Below are 15501 nucleotides of genomic sequence, written 5' to 3'. Positions count from 1 at the left end.
GGATAGATAGTTTCGTTTGGATCTGTCGTCCACGTAATCTTTGCATCTATGTCATACATGAGGGTATTTCACAATGACTGTGGACAGTGGAATTGCAAGCTGAGTTTATTTATTATTGGCACACGTGGGGCCAGGGAGTGGCGATGAGCTGGTTGGCCCAACACACTGTCCCCCACTCTGTGGCAAGACGTCTCGCCGGCCGACGGAGACGCGGAGGCCCGTCTGTGCAAATTGGGTGAGGAGGCAGTGAGACTCACGCTCGCTCCCTTGTGTTCCTGGAGCCCCTCAGGGGAAACCGAGGCCGCCGTGAGTGCTGCACTGGCGTGCGTCTGTAACGCAGCCACGCATTTGTGGCCACCTTGTGCAAAGAAGCTTCACGCATTGAGTTTCCACTGAAGGGTTCGGAGAGCACTCCTGCCGATCTTGCCACACTATTCGCTGCATGAAATGGTGTTGCACAGAGAACAGAATCTCAGAGCAGGAGTTCTAAATCTATTGCATACCAGGTACTCAAAGGCTCATAGAAAACATGCATTATGGGAAAATAAAAACTATCCTCAGATTTCAATTTTTCTGCATCCAAATAAATGTGTCTTTTAATTTTGTTTCTCTGTGATTTTTTTTCTGAAGCACTTGCTTGTGTATTTTTTTAAAAAAAGATTTATTTATTTATGTGAAAGGCAGAGTTACAGAGAGGCAGAGAGAGAGAGAGAGAGACAGGGGTGGGGGGTGGGGGGGAGGGTTTTCCATCCGCTGGTTCACTCCCCAAGTGGCTGCAATGGCTGGAGCTGCGCCAATCTGAAGCCAGGAGCCAGGAGCTTTTTCTGGGTCTCCCATGTGGGTGCAGGGGCCCAAGGACTTGGGCCGTCTTCCACTGCTTTCCCAGGCCACAGCAGAGAGCTGGATCAGAAGTGGAGTAGCAGGGGCTCGAACCAGCACACATATGGAATCCAGCACCACGGCTAGCAGCTTTACCCGCTGTGCCACAATGCCAGCCGCGCCGCCTATGTGGCTTTTAGTCAAGTGCGACGCACGCACGGTTTCTGGTCTGTGTTCATATCCTGTGGTGTTGGTGGTGGAGCAACCGGAGGTGGGTGTCCTGGTGACCTGTCCTCTTACCTGCTGGGTTCCAGGCTTGTGTTCAGGCCGTGTGCACACCTGTGTGCAGGGCAGCCCGGGCCCAGGGAGCACAAGGCTCTGGTCCCTGGGTCGGGGCAGGTGTGGGGCAGGTGAGCGATGTGTTACAGGAAGGCCAAGAGCAGAGGTCAGTGGTAGCCAGGCTGGCCCAAGGCCCCAAGAGGCGTTTGGTGTTGAGAAGGCAAAACCTGGGACAGCGGTGGCAGTGGAGTCTGCTGCTGGGGTGCAGCGAGGCCGACACGTGGAACCTGCTTTGTGTCAGCACCGAGGACACGAGCCCTGGCCTCCCGCCGTCTCAGAAGCGAGGCATGGTGTCTCAGGGAGCGAGCAGGTGCTCCAGGAGGCGGGGCCAGTGACCAGAGGGGGTTACTTGATCCGCGTCCTTGGGGGGAGGCCATGCCATGAGGGAGCCTCGCAGAGACGCCAGGTGGGGGTGTCTGCCCAGGGAGTGTGGGCTTGACCCGCAGCGTCCTAGCCCAGGGAGCTCACTTCCTGTGGCTCACGTGAAGATGGCCAAGAGCAGGGAGCTGAGCACAGCGGGAGTGCTCTGGAGGCTGGGAGTCTGAACTCAAGGTGTCCCCGGGGCTCTGCTCCCCTGGAGGCTCCGGGGGGACCGTCCGGCCTCTTGCAGCTCGTACTGGCCCCAGGTGTCCAGCCCACCGCTGCCTCTTATCTGCCTCCCCTCGTCTGGAGAGCGCGCCTCCCATCAGACTCAGGGCGCCCAGCTTGTCTGCCCGTCGCCCTAATCACAGCCGCCAGGACCTCCTTGCATAGGAGCCAGACTCACAGGTTTCGGGTGAGAAAATGCGGAAGCTGGGAGGGATTCTGATTACGGGCAGCCCCCGGGGGACGACATCCATCCCTGCTCTCCGTGAGCCCCTCCCGGTGTGGGGAGGGGGTGGATACTGCACCCCAGGTAGGCAGACGCGGCTGGAATCCGAGGGGGCCAAGGGGTTCACAGTGACGCTAGGACAGCGGACGCCAGCAGGGGAGCCGGGCAGGAGAGCAGGCACCGCGGGCGGGGCCCAGGGTGGGGGTGGAGCGTCTGGGCAGGCTGTGGTCCTCTCATCACCTTTCCCCTGAGCGCTGGGATCCTGCCCTTCCACCCATGGCCTCCAGGGTGCTCTGCTGCTGCAGGGCGGCCCAGCCTCCAGCCCCGGCCCCACCGGCCCCCAGGTGCCTCTCTCCACCTCCAACCAGTCCCTGGGCCTCAGGGCTGTGGGGCCCGGCCACAAGTGGGGGCGGATCCGGCGCGGCACCGCAGCCCAGGCATGCATGAGTGTCTCGGTCAGCATGGGCCACCGTGCAAGGGGACCACAGAGCGGGGGCTGCAGTGTCAGGCACTTGTGATCCCTGGAAGTCAGAGATGAGGGCATCGTCAGGGCTGTGAGGGGGGATGGGCCCCAGGCCTCTGTCCTTGGCGTGCAGATGGCCTGTCCTCCCGTGGCGCCACGTGGCAGCCCCTGTGCTGTGCCTGTGTCCTAACCTCCAGTGCACGTGTAGATGCCACTCAGAACCAACACTGCTGCTGCATCACCCTGAGCTGTGACTTCCCACCCTGCAGCCTCCCTGGACCCGGAGGCATCCCACGGCCGTTCTCCCTCCCCTCCCATCCCATCCCGGGGTCCGGCGCGCGTCCGCCCACGGCAGCCCCAGGTGTCCCTGTAGATCGAGTCTGCTGAGGGTGGTTGGGTGACTCACTGTTGAGAAGACCGGGGCCGCCCGCCCACTGGCTGACTGTCCACCCGGCCCTGCGGCCCGCACGGCTGGAATGCGCCTGGGGTTGCCGCCAGTGCAGGTGAGAGTGACTCCCGCAACCGGTTCCACCTGTTTCCCCCTGGGCTGTAATCAGCTCGTCCAGACAGGGCCAGTTAATGAGGCCAGGGTCCTCCTTGGCCCCGGGCAGCAGCTGACCGGCACTGGGGCTCTGGGCCCTGCCGGGCCATAGGTCCTGAGAGGCTTCAGGGCACAGCTGTGGTGGGCGGCAGGTGTACGGAGAGAGAGGCACAGGGCACCTGGTCCCTGAGGCGCTCCCTCTCCCCGCTGCTGGCCTCTCTGCTCCTCCTCCTGTGGCATCTCCCAGACTCAAGGCGCACTGGCACGGGGTTTCCTGGAGACAAAGGCAGGGTCCACCAAATGTGGGGGCCCCTCCCAGAGCCTGCGGAGGAAGCCCCACCCTCCCACCTTGACGGGAAGTGCGCTGGGCTGGGCTCTTGCCTGGGAGGGCAAGAGCCGAATCTTACAGCGTGCAGAAGGTTGTGTGTTGGGGAAGGTGATTTCCTGTCTAAGAGGGAACCTGGGCAACAGTTCATATCACATACAGAAAACTAACTGCCGATGAAATGCACAGAGGGTCCTAAAAGGACATGTGTATCTTGCAAAGTTATTTCACAGACCCCCAGATAAAAAAATACTGGTACAATAATACCGTAAATGAACAGCAAAGAACCCCAGATGGATCACTTGGAAATTAACAACCCTGGCAGAGACAAAAGTGGAGTTCAGACCGCGTGAAAACGCACTTGTGGGCGTGAAGCCAACAGAAGCCACCCACTCCTGCCGCAGATGCCGGCTGGGTAAGTGTTTTCCACGGCCTTTTTTGAGACGTGCATCAGAATTTAAAATCTGAGTAATCCCTCATGCAGCCAGTTTGTTTCTAGAAATGCAAACGATAGCAACGCCCCGCGCTAAGTGTCCGGGGCATTTATCATCGAGGGTTTGCAGCAGCTGTCACTGGCATGGCCGACACATCTCCCAGGGACGTCCACTCGGGAGAGCGCACCAGGGGCTGAGGCACTGACAGCTCTGCCCGTCCCTGAAATGTCTGTCCTACCCATCCTGAGGGGCGAGCAGTGTTTAGTTTCTGACCAGCGGAGTGGTGGGAGCCACTGCCGTGGGCACACTGGCCACGTCTCCTGGGATTTTACTGTGTTTAATCACAACTGTGCTCCACTTTACGGCTGAAGCAGGAGGGAGCTCCCTGCGCAGCAGCTGTAAGGAAGAGCTACGAAGGGTGCGGCCGCGCGAGGGCAGCTGGGGAAGGCGCTAAACATGCATGGGGCCGGCGCTGGGGCGTAGTGGGTTGATCCTCCACCTGCAGTGCTGGCATCCCATATGGGCACCGGTTTGAGTCCTGGCTGCTCCACTTCCGATCCAGCTCCCTGCTGTGGCCTGGGAAAGCAGCGGAGGATGGCCCAAGGGCTTGAGCCCCTGCACCCACGTGAGAGACCCAGAGGAAGCTCCTGGCTCCTGGCTTCAGATCAGCCCAGCTCCAGCTGTTGCTGCCATTTGGGGAGTGAACCAGTGGATGGAAGACCTTTTTCTCTGTCTCTCTATTTCTCTGTCAAACTCTGCCTCTCAAATAAATAAATAAAATCATAAAAAAAAACCCAGACCTGTGACGCAGTGTGTGTGTGTGCCATCCGGGCACCTACGTGTGTGGAGAAGACCTGGCGTGTGAAGGGGAGCTGCTGGCCCGCCCGCGTGGCCGTGGAGGACGTGGCTCCTGACGGGGGCCCCGGGGCCTCGTGCTTTGTCCTGATCCAGCCGTGCCTGCCCCCCGGCTCGGCTGTCCTCAGTGGACGGGGCTGCAGAATGGGGCAGTGACTGGTGACGGTGCGGCTCAGGACCCTGTTGGGAAACTCTGTCCTCCATGAAAAGCCCCTGCCCCACAGCAGCTCAGAGGGACCATGCTGGTCTCCAGCTAAACATGTGGGCACCTCCCGTAAAGCTCCCAGATTCCTCCCCCCCCCTTTTTTTTAAAGATTTATTTATTTATTTGAAAGGCAGAGTTACAGAGAGGCAGGGCAGAGAGAGAGGTCTTTCATTTGCTGGTTCACTCCCCAGATGGCCATAACGGCTGGAGCTGTGCTGATCCGAAGCCAGGAGCCAGGAGCTTCTTCCGGGTCTCTAACGCGGGTGCAGTGGCCTGAGGACTTTGGCATCTTCCACTGCTTTCCCAGGCCATAGCAGAGAGCTGGATGGGAAACAGAGCTGCTGGGATTCGAACCAGCGCCCATATGGGATGCCGACACTGCAGGTGGCAGCTTTACCTGCTACGCCACAGCGCTGGCCCCAAGCATCCAAGTTCCTTGCAGCTGAGGTGTGGCTGTGTGGGTTTTGGCAGAGGGATGGGGCAGCTCCCTGCCGGGTCCCTCAGAGGTGGATGCGCACTTCTCCCCCCACTCTGTCTCCTTCATCCCAGCTGGACGCCAACGCAGTGCCAGCAGGCTGCCTAGAGGGCCCTGTGCCTGCAGAGTGATGGCCTTGAGTGACAGAGGCCCTTGGGCCCCGGATGGAGCCGCAGCCCAGCCCTCCCCCGAGGCCGGCAAGGCCCTCGCTCACAAGCCCCCTGGCTGTGTGTCAGACAGAACCACAGGAGTTTGTGTCTCCATTGACAGGAATTTACAGATACTGTTCCCAGAAGCACCCTCACCACCACCAATGCAGCGGGGGCTCCTGGGGCGGCCGCAACAAACAGCACCGATGGGTGATGTGGCCCCGGGAGCGTGTCCTTGCCCCCCTGGGGAGGCCAGAGCCCGACGCCCTGTTGTGGGCATGGTGGCTTCCTCGAGGCTGCCAGCGAAGCCCGTGCCCCCTCCCTCGCGCCTGGCTTCCCTGGCTGGGGGCCCCGTCATGGCAGCCCTTGCTCCATGTCCACATGGCTTTGTCCTCCGCCAGCCCTTCCAGGACAGTGGCCTCTGGAGCTGGGACATCACACAGATAACTGGGGCGGCTTTTTCTCACAATACCCAGCCCCATCTGCGAAGACCCCTCTCCAGAGAAGGTCTCGCTGCCCCCAGTCCTGGGGGTGAGGACACGCACCTGTCTGTTGGGGGGCCACCACTTCACCCCCGACAGACCACTCACCAGTCTCCTCCCATCACAGAGCTGGCTGAGCACGCAGCCGGCTGCCACGGTTAGACACTGTGCACCTGTCTGTGCCCTGACAGACGTAGACGCATGGGCTCATGTGTACATGTGTATACACATGTGTAAGGACTGTGTGTACAGGCATGTGTACCTAGAGACACATAACATCTATGTGTGCACACACATGTGCCAGAGACACGTAACACAAGGCCTAGATCCACGTGTATGGGCAGGTGCACACAGAGACACATACACCTACATGCACGTGTGCCCACGGACACGTGGTACCCGTGAGGGCCTGCAGACACGCAGGGCGATAAGGCCCCCACACACGCACATACACAAGGCTTGTGGACACGTCAGCGTGAGTGTGGCCTTTGCTGGCTCACCTCTGGTGAGCACAATACGTCAGAATCCAGGTTCAGGTCTCGCAAGCTGCTGACCTGCCGTCCGGCTGTGTTTCCCTGGAGGTCCTGGGAGAGACCAGCAGCCAGGTCATGGGGCCACCTTGTGAGCCACGTCCCTGGGTGAGGCCAGGCCCTGGCAGCTTGGAGTGAGCGCACTGGCTGCCACAACCTCCCAGGACACGGAGACACTCGGGGTCTCTGAGCCGCCCAGTGCTGGGCCACTTGGTTTTGTGGGACTCTGGGTCTCTCTCACTAACAACATCATGGACTTTTTATGTCCCCCAGTGCCCTGCCTTCTGTTGTCTGTAGAGTGGTCCACTGTCTGAGACTTCTCACCATCCTGAATAACTGGGCATTTATAGTTCCAGGATAGTCTAGTTATGTCTGGGCTTTGAACGGTCTTTACACAGCTTGGGCATGGGTGCCTTCATGTCGCTTCCGTCTGAGCAGGTTGGATCTTTAGCTTCTGACTAATTGCTGCCACTGTTCGTTTAGGAAGGGACAGCGCACGACAGCCATCATTCATCTCCTGACTGCAGTGGGATTTCTGGAGCCGTCGTGGACGTGCCGTCGTGACAGCTCCAGGGGAGGGAACGCGTGTCTCCCCCTGCTTGACTCCAGGACTGAGACCGCGAGATCAAGCTCGTTAAACGTGGTGCTCAGCCTCTGTGCCTCCTCTGTCTAATCTGCTTCTCTCCACGTGGTTCTGCCTATCGCGAGTGTCGTGAGGGCCAAGGGTTTTCCAGCGACCAAGGGTTTTCCAGCGGCCGTGTCTTCATAGCACGCTTCTCCTTTCGCTCTCTGAACACCCAGAATCTCGCTCAGCTTTGCTGTTTCCCTGGATTCTAGTTTGTTCCATATTAGCAGCTGCGGCCGCTTGCTCCGTACGAGCCCTGACTGGCACATGGTTTTCCGTCCCCTTCCTTTTAGCGCACGTGAAATCTTGAGCGTGAGTCTCTCCTGCTGGGCGCGAGTAGAGTCTGCAGCCCACCGCCCGCCTCGCGTGGATTGCAGGCGCTGTGGGCTCAGCCTCCCCGCCCCGCCGTGTTTTCCCGTGCGCCTCTCGGCGCTGAGCGGATCGCACTGTCTCAGCCAGTACTGCCCGCCCTTCCTGCACTGAACACTCAGCTAGGGGCAGAGAGATCAGAACTGGTGTGACAGTCACGCGTGTGCCTGCGTGTGAACGCGTTTTCATGTCTTGCGAACCCACCTTCCAAGCCAGCGGGGGCCGTCGGGCCGCGTGGCAAGTGTGTGTTCTGTTTTGAGAGGACTGGGGCCACTGCCCCTCCCCTGGGCTGCGATGCGCCTTCTGTCTCCCCCAGGAGGTCAGAGACCCCGCGGCCCACCTCCCCACCGGCGCTGGCTGTGCCCTGATTGCTGCGTGAGACTTCAACGTGCATCTCTCGATAACAAGGCGAACATCTCCGCAGGTCACACTGTTGTTTGTAAACAGCACGTTCAAACATTGGCCTCACTTTAGCAAAATGTGATGACTTACTTTCTTCCTATTGAGTTCTACCAGTTGTCTATATATTTTGGATGTAAATCCTTGCTTTGGATCCGGTATTAGCGCCACTCTCCCCAGTATCGGGCTTGCCTTTTCATTGTTTTCAATATCTTTCCAAGAGCGGAGGTTTTAACTTTTATTGCGGTTCACTTTATCAGTCTTTATTGTGGGGAGTCTGTGCTTTTTGCTTCCGGTCCAATAAATCTTTGTCGGCCTCTGTGTCACGAAGATTTTCTCTTATTATTTCTCCTAGAAGTTTCAGAGTTTATTGTCTCACATTTAGGCTTAGAATCCATGGCAACTTGATTTTTGTCTTTGGGTTTTTTTCTTTGTTTTGCTTTTGTTGTTTTTTCTTAAATTAGTATACAGTCGTCCTAGTATTTTTTAAAGTTTTATTTATTTATTTGGAAGAGTGACAAAAAAGAGAGAGCGCAGAGAAAGAGAGAGAGAAAGAGAGAGAGAGAGAGAGAGAGAGAATCTTCCATCCTCTTATTCACTCCCCAAATGTCCGCAATGGCTGGGGCTTGGCCAGGCTACGCCAGAAGCCAGGCGCTTCATCTGGGTCTCCCACGTGGGAGAGGGGCCCATCTCCTACTGCTTTCCCAGGTGCACAAGCAGGGAGCTGGATCGAAGTGGAGCAGCTGGGGACGTGGACCGGCCGCCATGTCAGATGCCAGAGGTGCAGGCAGTGGCTTAGCCCACGACGACTCCTAATTCATCCCTTAATCCTACCAACTTCTGTATAGACTTAGAACTTTCAGTATGCAGGATTCTCTTACCCGCAAAGAAAGACGATTTCATGTCCTCATTGCTCCCTTTCCTCGCCCTGTGCTCTTTAGACCCTGCAGATGGTGGGGTGCTCAGGGGAGAGGTGACGTCGCCGCCCTGCAGGCCGGGGGGCAGCTCCGCCTCCACCAGCACGCGCTGTCAGCGGCCGTGGAGCTGCAGGTGCTCTGCGTGGCTCCCACCTGCTCCCCAGGGTTTCTTCAGAGTTCCACCTATTGGCGGGGTTGAATCTCCCAAAAGCTTTTCCTCCACCTGCAGAGATAATTACAAGCTTCATCTTTCTTTTGTTAATGTGATTAACTCGACTGTGGTTTTCCAGTGCTGAGCTGATCTTGAATTCTGAGAGTGATCTCCGTGCAGCTATATACTTTAATTGCTGGAGTTAATTTGCTGCGTCTTTTCATGATGGGTACTGGTCTCTAGTTTTCCTTTCTTATGTCAGTTTTTGTGTGGCTTTGGTTATCTTGTGTAAAGTAGTTGTGTCCTCACAGAATGAACTTGGAAACACTTCTACGCTCTGCCTTCTAAAACAGTGGTGTATTAATATGTATACCAAACTACTGGCCAGCGCCATGGCTCACTGGGCTAATCCTCCGCCTGCGGCACCGGCACTCCGTGTTCTAGTCCCGGTTGGGGCTCTGGATTCTGTCCCGGCTTCCCCTCTTCCAGTCCAGCTCTCTGCTGTGGCCTGGGAGTGCAGTGGAGGATGGCCCAAGTGCTTGGGCCCTGCACCCCATGGGAGACCAGGAAGAGGCACCTGGCTCCTGGCTTCGGATCGGCGCAGTGCACTGGCCATAGCGACCATTTGGGGGTGAACCAATGGAAGGAACACCTTTCTCTCTGTCTCTCTCTCACTGTCTAACTCTGCCTGTCAAAAAATATATTTATACCAAACTATTGATAGGATTTGCTACTGAAGTCGCGTGGAAGTTTTTTGTAAGATTTTTAATTTTGAACTGAACTCCTGTGCGGACACGGAGCTGCTGAGACGTTCTGTTATTTCTTGTATCAGGACCTCGCAGAAGCATCTCCCTTTTACCTAAGTGGTTGACTGTATCGGCGTAAAGCTCTCTGAATCCTCCCTAGTGCCTCGAGGTTCTGTACTGATGTGCCCTCTTTGACTCTTTCTTAAAAATTAATTAATTTATTTGAAAGGCAGAATTACAAAGAGAGAGAGAGAGAGAGAGAGAGAGACAGAAAGACAGAGAGACAGAGAACCATCCTCTGGCCGAAACAGCCAGGGCTGGGCCAGGCTGAAGCCAGGAGCCAGGAGCTCCATCCAGGCTTCTCACGTGGCTGCAGGGACCCAAGCACCTGGGCGTCTTCCTCTGCTCTCCTGGACGCACTAGCAGGGGGCTGGATCAGAAGTGGAGCAGCTGGGAGTGGGACCAGCACTCATATGGGATGCTGGTCCCGTGGACAGCGACTTAACCTGCGATGCCACAGCTCAGGCCCCGCCTTTGACTCCTTTTAAAAATTAATTTATTTTTAATTTTTTTATTTTTAATCATTCTGTTTTTGAGAAACTTAATTAACTTTGAAGAGGAACTCAAGAGTGATCTTTTGTGAGCACTTAGACATAACTATAGTTCGTGTGACATAAGAATGTCCTCCACTTAATACGCTACAATGAAATAAACCTTGAGAACAAGTTTTACAGCTAATCCTCATACTACAACTCATTGAGGACAGAGGTCCTGCATGGGAGTTAGTGCACAGTCATACCTGTTGCTAATTAACAATTTTTTTTTTTTTGACAGGCAGAGTGGACAGTGAGAGAGAGAGACAGAGAGAAAGGTCTTCCTTTGCCGTTGGTTCACCTTCCAATGGCCGCCGCGGCCGGCGTGCTGTGGCCGGCACACCGCGCTGATCCGATGGCAGGAGCCAGGAGCCAGGTGCTTTTCCTGGTCTCCCATGGGGTGCAGGGCCCAAGCACTTGGGCCATCCTCCACTGCACTCCCTGGCCACAGCAGAGAGCTGGCCTGGAAGAGGGGTAACCGGGACAGAATCCGGCGCCCCAACCAGGACTAGAACCCGGTGTGCCGGCGCCGCTAGGCGGAGGATTAGCCTAGTGAGCCACGGCGCCGGCCGCTAATTAACAATTAACACTCTCATGTATGACATCAGTACCACCCAGTAACCACCCAGGGCTCTTGACATGAGCTGCCTAGGCTGTGGAAGCTTTTTGAGTCCACAAACTCCGTCAGTAGACAAGGCCATAAACAAAGTGGAAGTTCTCTCCTCCCTTCAGGGAAAAGTACCTCCTTCTTTGATGGCCTTTTTTTTCTACTGGGGTCTCACTCACAGAGATCCTTCGTGTGGGACTTATTTATTTATTTACTTTTGCCACTGTGTCTTGCCTTTCCGTGCCTGAAATGCTCTCTGGGCTTTTCAGCCAGACCAGAATGCCTTAAGGGCTGATTCTGAGGTCAGAGTGCTATTTAAAGTGATTGTCATTCTATGAGTCTGCTGTGTGGACTGCTTCCCATGATGGAATTGGGATTAAAAATTCCTTTTTAATTCTATCTATTATTCTTACCAGACACTTAGTCCTATCCACATGCTCACTTTAACATGTCAAATGCTTTTTTTAAACCTTTAGCTTAAGGGGATACTGGTTGTTTGTATCTTCTCTTGCTGTTCAACTGGCCAGAGACTCATGAATTTAACTGATCTTTCCAAGAGCGACTTTTTGGTTTCATTAATTTCCCTCTGCTGTTTGTCTACTTTTGACTGCATTGATTTCAGCTCTGATGACTGTTACTTCCCTTCCCCTACTTTGGGCTTACTTTGATTGTTTTTTCAACTTCTTAAACTAGCTGCCTAGATGATTGCTTTGGAACTTCCCTATTTTCTAACATAAGCACATAATGCTATAAATTACCTTCTAAGTCCAGCTTTAGCTGGAGCCTACAGTTTCATATTCCATTTTTATTTGTTCCAAATATTTGTTAAGTTCACTTTGTTTTTTCTCTCTTATTTGACCCATTAGCATTATTTAAACATATTATGCTTAAGTTCAAAATAATTGAGAACTTCATTAGTATATTTTATTGTGTATTTCTCATTTAATGCCATCATGCCAAAGAATAATTTCTGTATAATTTCAGTCCTCCTAAGTTTACTGAGACTTATTTCATGGCCTGGCATCAGTCTGAAGTGGGAAGATGCCAGTGTTGTCTGGAAGCCTGGATTCTGCCAAGCTGAGACCCTGGGAAGTCTGTCTGTTTGAGCTGTCGATGGCCATCTGGGTTTCTGTCCACTGGCTGTGGGTGCTGATGAGGCAAGAGCGTCAACACCCCTGGCTGCACTCGGGGGAGCTCTGTGCTCTTCCTGTGTGGATTCCGGGCCTCGTGTATTTGAGCACGGCAGCTCGGGTGCACCCAGGTTCACGCTGCAGTGCCTTCTAATCATCATGGAATCCTCCACATACCCTTCTCTGGGCAGTGACATTCGTGGTCCTCAAATCCACTCTGTCTGATTCCAAGATGGCTACTCAGCATCCTCAGGGGTGGCTTCTTTGCCTTGTTCTCCAATCTCGGTCAGTTTTGTTTTAGTCTGGCTCTGTTCTGGTATTTGAAGCTTATTTCCTAAAGGCATATATGGCCAGTCCTACTTCTCTGCCAAGTCTAATAATCTCTACTTTTTAGTTGGCATTTTTAGTTCATTTGCATTTAATGCAGCTATTGTTATAATTTGCTTTAAGTCTACCATATTTGCATCTGTATGACTGCTCTTTTCCTTGGTCTATCTTCCTGTGCCTTTTCAGATTGATATTTAAAAATATTCTGTTGTGGCTCCATTATTGCTTTATTTGCTATATTTCTTTCTAATTATTCTTAGTAATCTCTAGAGTCTACAATAACCAACTCAATAGGATATACCTGACATTTATATTTACCCTAAATATACCTCTGCTTATATAGCATATGACCTTGTAAGAAGGTGATTCTATTTTTATTGTTATATTTTACTTATATATATGTGTAACACATAATATAAACCTCATTATCTATTGTTACTTTTTTCTTTAAAAGTTCAATTATCTTCTAAACATTTAAAAATTAAGAAAAATATCCCCAATATTTTATGTACATTTGTGTCATTTCTGGAGTCCTTGTTTCTTTTCTAGATTCAGATTCCCATGTAGCATTGTTGACTTCAGCATGAAGCTTCTTGTTGCTACCCTTGTTTGTCATATGTGTTTGCTGGCAATGAATTCTCTTAGATTTATTTATCAGGAAAATTTAATTTTCTTTATTTTTTAAAGGAATTCACTGGACATGAATTGCAGGTTTGCTTTATTTTCCCCTGGGTCTTCTTAGAAGTTCTTCCAGTGCCTTTGGCTTTCATCAGCTCATCTGAGAAGTCTGCGGTCACAGGTGACTTCTCTGCCTTGGGCACAGCGTTTGGCCCCCCGTGTCCCCCCTCCCCCCAGGGCCTGCAGGGTCTCCTTGACCTCTCTGTAACATGGCTCTGTGAGGTTCCTACATCTCTGTGCTCAGTTTGCATCACTTTGGGAAAGCCTGGACCATGGGGTGCGTTTCTCACCCTCTCCATCTTCAGATTGTGGGGTCTTTTCCCAGTGGTCTCTGGGGCTCAGTCCTCTCACTCCCCTCCCTCCTCTGTGCTTTTTGGTTACAAGGTGTTGCTAGGAATTTAAATTCCCAGATCTGTCCTCTATCCTGTGACTCTTTTGAAGGTTGGATGAATTATTCCATAGTTTGAAAACAGAATATAAAATTTACCCATTCATCTTCTGAATTAAGGGTGCTGTGTCATCGCCAGCTGATGCCATTTGCAAGATGGAGTTCCCTTCCAAGGGCCTGTGTGTTCTCTCTCTCTCTCTCTCTCTCTCTCTCTCTCTCTCTTTTTTGACAGGCAGAGTCTACAGTAAGAGAGAGAGAGAAAGAGAAAGGTCTTCCTTTTTCCATTGGTTCACCCTCCAATGGCCGCTGTGGCCCGCACACTGTGCTGATCCGAAGCCAGGAGCCAGGTGCTTCTCCTGGTCTCCTATGGGGTGCAGGGCCCAAGCACTTGGGCCATCCTCCACTGCACTCCCTGGCCACAGCAGAGAGCTGGCCTGGAAGAGGGGCAACTGGAATAGAATCCGGTGCCCTGCCTGGGACTAGAACCCGGGGTGCCGGCGCTGCAAGGTGGAGGATTAGCCTAGTGAGCCGTGGCGCCAGCCCCTGTGTATTCTCTAATTTACAAATTGTCACCTGATATAACTTTCCAAATATTCTGTCTTACACAATCGTATCTGGTTGTCCACATTGCATTCCCACAGAAATTGTTGATTAAGGGGCGGCCTCATGCCCTCTGGGTGGATCTCAGGGTCCCGTTCTTCCTGGAAGAGAATCATGTACCTGGCGTAGATGAAGATTTCCAAACATTACGTGTCAGTGTGGCAGCCACAGGGACACCGTCCACTTTTAACCCCAAGGAGAAGTGTGTCAGTGATTCAGTATTTCCCAGAAGGGAGAGGGGCAGCACTGTCCGCCCAGGAGGGTGAGGTGCTGGGTGCCCCCGCCCACAGGTCACACTCCACGGTGGCGTCCTTGGGCCCTGCCGTGCTGGCTGCCGGGTGAGAAGCTGTGCCCTGGACTCGCGCTGGCACGCAGGGGCTTCTCAGGAAGTCTCTGCTAGTGAGCCCGCCTGCCGGGTGCCCCTTTGACACGGCGTCATGTGCACCCAGAGGGTGTCTCTGGGGACAGATGTTCTCGCCCCGCGTTCTGCACTGACAGGCGACAGGCACTCAGCCTCACAGATGCTGCCCTACTGCTGCACCGGCACCAGCGAGAGCTTGGCTTGGAGGAGGGTCTCGGTGTGAGGGTCAGGAGCTGGTGCCCTGCAGGTGCCGGGGGCCGAGCGCCACCCTCTGGGGAACCCACTGCCTTAGGCTCCTGGCAAGCTTTTTGTTTCAAATTTGTATTGTCTTTGGAATGAGCGATAAATCCCTCCGTCGTTTTCTGATGTCACCCAAGGCACGGGGCAGGGGCATGGGGAGTCCCTGGGCTCCTGAGCCAGGACAACATGCGGCCACACTGCTCTGCGTGTCCCGTCCTCCCTGGTCTCGGGCACGTCCCCTTCTCTGGGGCCAGCCGGGACCAAGGAGCCTCCTGGGAGTCCCGGCCCATGCAGCCGTGGGGAGCAGGACTGAGCCCGCGGTGCTGGGGGAACGGTAGGACACCTGGGTGGGCAGAGGCAAAACCAAAAGTAAAAGCTCCCAGGTGTCAAGGGGGTGATGACTCACGCGTCTCCGAGCAGGAATGTGTGTGGAGAGGATTTGGGGCTGCGATTGAGAAGAAATTCCCGGGAAGTCCGCCCCGATGAGCCCCTACCACGCTCTGCTGCTGCACACGTGAGGAGCCACAGCGGGGATGCAGCTCCGGAGAAACCGACGCACGGACAACTGGAAGCAGGTGGAGCGGCCGATGGGGACGGTGACTCCGTAGCCTCGTGCCAAAGGCTTGGGTCAACCCTTCCTCTGCCGTAATTGTGGCTATGGGGTTTTGTGGTGGCTTTTTAAAAAAGAGTTATTTATTTGAAAGGCAGAGAGAGAGAGAGAGAGAGAGAGAGAGAGGTCTTCTATCTGCTGGTTCACTCCCCAAACGGCTGCAGTGGTCCAGGCTGGACTAGGCTAAGCCAGGAGCCAGGAGCTTCCTCTAGGTCTCCACGTGGATGCAGGGGCCCAAGCACTTAGCCATCTTCTGATGCTTTCCCAGGCACATTAACATGAAGCTGGATCAGAAGTGGAGCAGCTGGGACTTGAACCGGCGCCCATATGGG

This window comes from Oryctolagus cuniculus, chromosome 14 (genome assembly GCF_051225735.1).
Source record: "Oryctolagus cuniculus isolate XC-2025 breed Fujian yellow rabbit chromosome 14, ASM5122573v1, whole genome shotgun sequence".
NCBI lineage: Eukaryota > Metazoa > Chordata > Mammalia > Lagomorpha > Leporidae > Oryctolagus > Oryctolagus cuniculus.
The sequence above is the reverse complement of the archived record's forward strand: the minus strand, read 5'-3'. Positions refer to the sequence as shown.